Below are 8,879 nucleotides of genomic sequence, written 5' to 3'. Positions count from 1 at the left end.
CCGCAGAAAATGTATTTAAACGCCTTTCCCTTGTTCAGCTGCTACGGGTCCTTTCCTACCTCATCCAGCCCTCACACCGTTGCCTGGTTAGCATGTCTGACACAGCTTTGCACGCTATACACCTGTTCCAAAACCTTCGGTGGCTCTTCATAAGGAAGCATATAAAGCCTGTAGCCTAGCACGCAACCCACAACTTCCTCCCAAACTTTCCTTGTGCCTGCTGTCCGTTTTCCTGATGCCCCTGAGCACCCTGGGGCGGGGGGTCCATACCCCTTATTTGGCAACTGGCTAATGCAGCCTTGAATCGACAGGACCGTCATTAGTGGGCCCTGCTGCCTCTTCCACTCCTTCACACACACACACACCATTCCTTCAATTCACTCATCTGTTCTTTATGGAGGATCCACTTGGCGCTAAGTAGCCACAGCTGGGTTACCAGCTCCTTGGAAGTGGGAAGCTGTTTGCTAACAGGAGCAGGGCACCTGCACAGAACCTAGAGCTCTGGGCACAGTCAAATGTTAGCTGACAGGGACATGCTGAGAGGGGGTGAGAAATGATTTACTCCATAGAGAAAAAGAGCTGAGCAGTTAGGGAGGGACGTAGGCTATGTTGAAGGCAAATTCTGGGGCTGGGTGAAGGCATGGTGGCCAGAGAAGAGCAAGGAAAGGAAGTGTAAGGGTTTCTTGTAGCGTTTGGTATCTGTAGTGAGCGGTAAGCTTTAGTGAGGACTGTCGGCTGAACGTAACCCACAAACTCAATTTCCAGCTCATTTAAGTAAATAAGAAAATGCATTCGTTCATGTAAGCCGGAAGGCTTCAGGTATGGCTGGATCCAGAAGCTAAACGACATCATCAGACCCCAGCCTGGCCCTTCCTCCCTCTCAGCCCCGTTTCCCTCCGTCTTACGCCGTCTGAAGCTGGCTTCTTCCTCGGGGTGAAAGGCTGGCCTGCGACGCTCCGGGTTGGCATGTTCTCGTCCAGAAACCCCCGTGGGAAGAACGCATCTTTTCCCCTAGTTCTGGGGTTGACCCTCTTTGAAGTGCTATTGAATTATACATTCATCTCTGAAGCACCTACTGTGGCCACGAGGTTAAATACCCTGATCTGCCAGACCTGGGTCCCATGCCCACCCTTCGACCAATCACTGGGGCTGGAGGTAGGGGAGGGGCTACCCCGAACCAATCACCATGGGGAGTGACCTTGAATACTCTGATTGGCTAGTCTTGGTCACATGCCCAGACCTGGAAGCAGGAAGTGCAGAGTCAGCCCCCTTTGCCCCATGTGGACTGAGTGTGAGAGGGAAAGGGAGATTTCCCCAGGAGGAAGCACGCAGCCAGCAGCCATCGCTTACACAGTGAGCAGTCTGGGAAAGAAGGTTCCAGAGCAGGGCCGACATGCTGAGGTCAGCGTCTTTAGAAGTCTCATTGGCTAACCAGCCCGGTGTCTCTGCACCCCACCCGCAGTGTGAGATCCCCGCCTTCGCGATCCACTGCCAGCTTCAGCCCCCTCCCCGAACCCAGGCAACGCGGCCCCCACCCTGCTTTGCACCCATGGGAGGTCTGAGAGCGGAAGCTGCCCCAGGGCCCTGACACCCACTTCAGCCGGGAGCCCTGCTTCGGTGGCTGACCGCCGGCCCCCGCTGCCCCCCGCTTTCCCCTCCAGCCTGCCCTGCAGCCCCGCCAGCACAGCCTAATCTCTGGAACAGGTGGGAGCCTGGGCCCCGACTCTCAGTTTTCACGGCCAGGAGCACAGCAAGGGGAAACTCATTACATGGGTTTAACGGGGTTTAAAGGCGTTAAAGAGTCCTGTGGGCCAAATTAAGAGGCCTCAGCTTACAAGCTGAGTTATGAAGAGATCTAAGGCTTGTTTAGGCTGAGAGCAGGAGCCCCAAACTGGGTCTAGCGCAGTTGTAGGGAGAGAAACGTGCACCCCGGGGAGTCACCGAACAGAAGACAGTAACAGGTGCTGGAGGCGGGGGGCTGGCCTGGCCTGGCCTCGGGGTGGCGGGTTCGCGAGGGCGGGGCACGCAACACCAGGCACGTTCCGCCAGGGGGCAGCTAGTTAAATAAACTGAGGCTTAACGTGGGTCTGTCTTCAGGCCCGGGTAGTACACAATGGTTAACAAGAACGGGGTATGTCTGTACCAACTGACGCCGAGAGGTTTCTAAGAATAGGCCTAGGTTCTGAGTGAAAAAAAACACCGAGTGGAACAGTGTTTACAATAGGCTATCATGTTTATACACACACACGTCATTTAGGTTGACCCATATGACATTTCTTTTGTAAGTCAAAATATTCATGTATGTAAGTAATGTCTATGTGTATATCATGTCCATGCTGGTGTATGTGCAGAGTCTTTAGTGGTTCGCACAAGACACTGATAACCATGGTTTCCCCCAGAGACCCCCTGTGGGACACTGGTGGTCAGGAGTAGGAGACAGGGGTACTTTTCAGCGTATAATCTCCTGTATCATGAGAGTCTTTTAAGTCCTGTGCCTATTTTCCATTTGGAAAAAAAAAAAAAAACATTCAGAAACGTAAGGGGTGCTTTCACTCTGCAAAGTGTTTGTCAGATGCATAGTCTGGTGTGTTTGGCTTCAAAGGCCACAGCCATGACCAGGAGCAGTGCCACGTTTCCTCCCCCGTGGATGATCAACTCAGACCCCAGGCTCCTGGGTTTGTGCCAATGCCCCTCTGAGAACAGCCTCTGTGAGCCCAGCAGTCGGCCAGGGCCGCTGTTCTCTTGCTCGGTGGTCACTGTGCCTATGGGTGGAGGGGCGGGGTCCCCCTCCAGTGGTGGCCCACCTCACAGACAGAGCACCAGGGGTCTGCCCAGGAGGCCAAAGGGTGCTGACCTGCAAGGGTTCCACATAACCCCAAGTGACCATTCATGTCACAGGCCAGGTCCCAAACATGTCTTCAGACCACTGTCACCTGCCCCTTGCATGGGGACACTAACAAAAAAGTGCTGTTGACCACAGGAATGTGATCCACTAGGCACCACCAACTTCCAAGGCAAATACTATGTGCAGACCCTATCCCAAGTGTCTCTCAAAGAGTCCTCAGTTCAGCCTCACAGTGGACCCATGTGGAGACACTGTACAGTCCCGATTCACAGATAAAGAAACAGGCACAGAGAGGCTAAGGAATCTGCCTGGGGAAGCAGAGCACAGTGCCAGCCTCGCGAGGCCCATGTTCTCACCACAGGGCACTTCCGCCTCGGCCGTTACGGCAGAAGGGGCCACAGCTAATTGCCTCAGGAGAGCTTGACTCGGCAACAATACGCAGGCTCAGGAATCAGTCTCTACTTACCATCCGTAAAAGGGGAATAATAACAAGGAGAAGACAGACCCAGGAGTCGAACCCTGATCTACTGGTTCCAGAAGCCATGACCTTCCCAACACTCCCAGGTTCTCTCGGCGGAGGTAGTGGCTGGGGCGCCTTCTTGTTGGGGCTTGTCTGTGTTTCCCTTTGGGTTTTAAGGAAGTTTAGGGGAACATTTCCAGAAGTTTGGAGCTGAAAGGCAGGTTGGAAGGATCAGGAAAGTCTCTGCTCTTAACACACAGACACCTCTCCGTGGCTACTGGAGCCCTTTGCGGGGCAGGAAGAGCTGCCCAAGGCTCCAAAGGAAACAGCAGTGCTCTTGAACTTTGACAAACGTATCTACTTGCTCTTCTCAAGTAGGGGTTTGTGTGGTGGCCTGTTAGGCAAGACTTTCTAGAGAGTCTGTGGCGTCACCTGAGAGGCAGGATAAACAAGCACTCAGGGCACAAGGAAAGCATTTTTTTTTAAAAATAAAAGTCGCTATCATGTGAAATGTGGGAGTTCTGATGGACACGTTTAATACTTATTTTTACATGTGTCAGGAGACACTCTTTGTCAGTTGCCTCGGACCTCAGTATAAGGGTCACATCAGCTGCTATAACAAACAAACCCCAAAGTGTATGAGGGTCCAAACTCAACAGAAAATTATTTCTCACTAGTAAAGCCTAATGCGGGAGCTCCTGGTCAGTGCGCGGCTCTGCTCCAAGGGGTGACTCGGGGACCCAGGCTTTCTGTGCAGTGCACTCTGCTGTATTTAATGTGTGGCTCCCAAATCTTCATTGGCATCAAGCTGCAGAAGGGGATAACATGGAGGATCGTTCCCAGGCTGAGCTAAAGGTGAGACATACCTGCTCAACTTCCACTGGCCGCAACCCAGCCACATGGCACACCACGTTGCAGGGAAGATCAGGAGCCCCAGTCTAGGAGGATGTCCTAGGGTTGGTAAATAGCTGACCATTCTCTGACACAACCCCCCAAGGTCTTAACTAACCCTGATGCAGAAGCTGGTTCGTCCCCCACTCTAAGCCAGATACAGAGCGAAGAAGAGGACCATGTCTCCACCCTCCATGTTAGGTACCTGAGTAAAGGAACTCTTCAGTAAGAAATGAATGACTATGAGTCTTCTGTAGCTTATAGACACAGACAACAGTATGGTGATGACCAAGGGGAAATGGGTGGGGGGGGGTAGGAGAGGGTAAAGAGGGGATAAATGGTGACGTAAGACTTGACTTGGGGTGTTGAACACACAATACGATGCAGCTAATGTGTTACAGAACTATACACATGAAACCTATATAATTTTATTAACAAATGTTACCCCAGTACATTTGATCATAATAAATAAAATTTAAGAGTGAGTGATTAAAAATGACTTTAGATGTCATGTGTTGGCTTAAGAAGAGGATAAACTATCAAAATATAAACTTAGGTTAGGTGGAGAGGGATTTTCCACTTCCATATCCTTTCATTTTGTAAGTATTCGCCTGGCACCTACGACAAGCCAGACGGCCAGCTCGTCCCCAGGGACACAATGGGAAGCTGTCACGGAGCTCACAGCGTGATGAGGGAGACAGAGTCACGGTCCCCTGGCTGCTCTGCGATAAGGGTTGGAATGAGGGTGCTATTAGCAGGGTGACCCCAGCAAACACCAGTAGGAGGGTGTGGGGGTGTGTCAGGGAGGGAGGGCAATAAGGCATGCCCCGTCCAGCACGTTACCAGTGGGGCAGCAGAGCTCATCCCACTGGGGAGCTCTGGGGAGCCCCTCCGAACACTCCGCCCAGTGCCCGCCCCCAGAGGGGCAGGGAGCTGGGGTATTAACTCACAACTGTGGGCAAATGGGCACAGCAGACCCCCCCCCCGGACAAAAAATAAGGTGGGGGAGGGGTAGGTGCAGGCAGTTGAAGCCGCCCTGGCTTACAGCGGCTTATGCTGACGTGGTGAGGGCATCGGCGGCCTCTCCCAGGTGCCCAGAGCAAGAAATACAAAGGCAACGAAAACGAGGACACAATGATCAGGCGGAGCTCAAAGCAGCACTGGCCCCGGAGCCGGAGTCCCCATCCAGAAATCCTGGCTCTTGCTCAGGGCGGCAGCGTGACCCTCTGGCAAGTCAACTGCTCTCTGCCTCAGTTTCCTCATCTTTAAAAGGGGCCAGGAATAATGACACTGTGCACCTGAAACTAACACAAAATAATATTGAATGTAAACTGCAATTGAAGAATAAAAATAAATATGTAAGGCAAATAATAACGCCTGCCTCATAGCGGGGCTGGGAAGATTAAATGGGGTGATTCTTTTTTTTTTTTTAATTTTAATCCTCAACCAAGGATATGTTTATTGCTTTTAGAGAAAGGAGAGAGAGAAACATCGATGTGAGACAGAAACATCAATCACTTGCCTCCCCAGGGATTGAGCCCGCAACCTGGGCATGTGCCCTGACCGGGAATCGAACCCTCAACCTTTTGGTGCACAGGATGACAGTCCAACCAACCGAGCTACCCAACCAGGGCAATGGGACCATTCTTTACAGGAGGGGCATTTGGGTTCTCCTCTCCTTCTCTCTCACAAGCAGGTGGCTTCCTCTCCCAGTCAGTTGTCACATGGTCACGAATCAGGTGACACTTTTGGCCTCTTCTCTGGAAACCAAACTTCCCATGACCCAGGGACTGGCAAAATCCCCGGCCTGGCCGCCCTCTGTGCGCAGTTGATCCCGCCGGACACTCGATAGCCCATTTGTACGCGATGGCATTTACTTCTCTGTTTGTTGGATTCCAGTTTCAGGCCAGTTCTGAGCACCCGGTCACAGGGAGAACAATGTCCCCTCTGTTTCCCCCCAGCCATTCATGTCGGCTTTTGTTTCAGCCTAAAATAACACCGCGCTGGAGGGGTATTTTCTTAACACCATGGAGCCCTGTGGAAAATGCGGTGGACGGGGCTGCTCAGTCCCTGGCTGATAACAGCGCCGTGATGTACAAGGCAACTCCTGCTCCTGCCGGGCCGGGGGACCCTGGGCTAAGGGTCTCGCTTATCTCCCAAGGCATCTCGGAGTGTCTGCGATTGCATTTCACCACGGAGACCCCGGGGGCTGAAGTCGTGTCCTGTGCTTAGGAGCAAAGTGGACTATTCCTGGTCAGGGCTGGAGTGGATTACGGCTGATCGCTGGGTCTCAACCAGGGACATCTGAGAGTGTTGAAGAAAGGAAGGGGATTCCGCAAACCCAAACAAACACGGACTTCAAGGAAGGCTAGGGCGCTAAACGTTTTAAAAGTCCTGCCTGGGTGAACCTGGGTCCCCGCGAAGAGCGGGCTGCGGAGTCAAAAACCTCTTCAAAGTCTCTGGCCAACCTGCCGGGAATGGCTCTCAGTACAGCCTCTTAGCAACTTCATCAATCACACCCTGGCAGCTTTATGCCAAAAGGTGCTATTAAAAAAAAAAAATTAAAAATTGACTTGTCCAAAGGGGCCTTAAAAAAAAAAAAAAAGTCTCAAACCCACCACTTTCTTTATTAAAGTTCACAGAAAATAAATATCAAATTTCTTTCAGCCTGAATTTTCTCTCCCACTATAATCACAGAAACTAGGGATGGAGAAAAGAAAAAGGTAGGGGGAACCCTATTGGGTAACTTTTTCCATAATTTGCGCAGTAAAATCTGTTGCTGGGTTCTTTGCAAATTCACCTTCCCATCTGTTCTCAAGAATCCCCACCCCCACCCCACCAATTGATTGTTGAGAGCAGGACCAATTCTAGAAACTTCTAACAACATTGCAAAGAACAACACAGAGAGAAACGGGGAGGGGAGGGGAGGGGAGGGGAGGAGAGAGAAACTTCCCTTTAATGACCGATGAGCTTTGTGCTGAGTTCAGCCCAGTCATGAAATGGAATTGAACTTCCTTTCTGATTCATTCTTCAAAACCTCAGTGTCGATTTTATCAGAACCAGATCTCACGCCCTCACAGTGCTCCGTGGGTCAGCCTCGGTCCTGGATCCGCGTCTTAATTAAAGCTCATCTGTTTGGATTGCTTGGGGAGAAATCATATCAGATCGGGTTCGATTCCTTCTCTGTTCATGAAAAAAAAAAAAAAAAAAAAAGCCCTGACCTTTCCCTTGCCTTCTTAGGGCAACCAGAGGCAACAGAAGTCACAAAGCACTATATTTTCCTAAAAGGGCCGCAAACATCCGGCAGAAACTCGCCGCACCGAACATGGCTGGGCCTGGCTGCTGAAATATGCGGGGGTGTCGCTGGCTGCCACCGAGGTGCCCTCCGTGTGACTTCGGAAGATACTCCAGGTGAGTGCACATGTCTCCGAGGCCGAAAGAAACAATTTACGTCCCTTCCCCCCACCCCGAGGGCCTTGGCATGGACGTCCCCTTTTCTCACTAACCTTAACTAAGCCACTTAAAAAGAAAGTGAAGGGGGGCACGGGGCAAACCTTTACAGATCGCCATCAAAACCCGACCACAAATGGTTCCAATTTGCCGCAGTGATTAAATCTATGTGAGTTTAAGGGTTTTCATTCAGGTCATTTGCTACTTTGGAATTTCACCGCATGCCTTGCTGAGAAAACGGACTTGGGAGTCGCCGGCCAGCGCGAAGACGGAAGAAGGGCCCAAAACAAACCCGGAACAGAGCTTAAGTGGATATAGAAAATAAAGACTCCGAACTCTATATATGGATCTGAGTGGAGAAGGGATTAGAGTCGCCTTTGTGCCTGGTGGGGCGCCCCCCCTCACCCCCACCCCCGAAGCCAGAGCAGCGGCCTGGGATCAAAGTAACAGCCACCAGTTTGTCAATATGCTAAGCAGGGTGTTTACACAGAAGTGTCAGCGTGTGCTTTTCACCACAAAGAGGCTCATACGTTCCAAGATTAATGGCTTCCAAAACAGAGATGTGGGTAAATCCTGGCCTCTCCAGGGCCTAGCCTCCTTGGGCTGTTCGCGCAAGCCCCAGGCCGAGCTGGGGACCAGCCCTGAGACCCAGACTGAGGCCCTTTGCGATCCCGGTACGCTCTCTCAGCACATGCGTTTGCTTGGCATTCCACCTCCCCTGGAGCACAAAGCCTGGACTCCATGGGGTCTGAGGCCCCGTGTGGCGTCTCATCTCCCACTCTGGAGGGGAGAGAATCTATGTTTCTCGAAGCCCTGCTCCCCCACCCCCCACCCCAGGCTGACAGCAGAGTGTTGATGTCAGCTTTGGGCTCTACAAGCAGCGGGGCGTCCTGCCCACTCATTCATTCGTTCTAAAAGGGAAAAGGACTCAGGCAGGGGTAGGGGGCTGCCATGACCTCCCACGGTGTGGCTGATACACTGGGTCCTCGGGGGCTGCCCCGGGAACTCTGGGAGCTCCTGGCACCGGGAAGGCATGGAAAATATTTTTGAGGAAAGGTGGGGCACGTGCACAAGAAACCTTCCCCCAGACCCTCTCCAGGACCCCTTAGCTCTGCTGTTCCGGGCACCGATGCCCCTCTGCGCAGCTGTCATAGGCCCTTCCTCGGGAAGCCTGAGGTCTCCCAAGAAAAGCTACAGGGTCAAAAGGTGGAGCGCACAGTAGGTTCCCTGGGA

General features: G+C 52.2%; 1 long non-coding RNA gene across 1 annotated transcript; it reads left to right on the top strand.

Annotated features, from left to right (window-relative positions):
• Nucleotides 1-1,297: 1,297 nt before the first annotated feature.
• On the top strand, nt 1,298-7,974 carry LOC149993961 (uncharacterized). Its single transcript, XR_016507869.1, has 3 exons — nt 1,298-1,401; nt 7,437-7,607; nt 7,840-7,974. It is a non-coding gene; the product is annotated as an uncharacterized LOC149993961 (long non-coding RNA).
• The last annotated feature ends 905 nt before the right edge of the window (nt 7,975-8,879 follow it).

The sequence above is a fragment of the Furipterus horrens genome, unplaced genomic scaffold, assembly GCF_987537825.1.
Source record: "Furipterus horrens unplaced genomic scaffold, mFurHor1.1.pri manual_scaffold_13, whole genome shotgun sequence".
In the NCBI taxonomy this organism is placed as follows: Eukaryota; Metazoa; Chordata; class Mammalia; order Chiroptera; family Furipteridae; genus Furipterus; species Furipterus horrens.
This window is presented reverse-complemented; position numbering and strand designations above follow the sequence as displayed.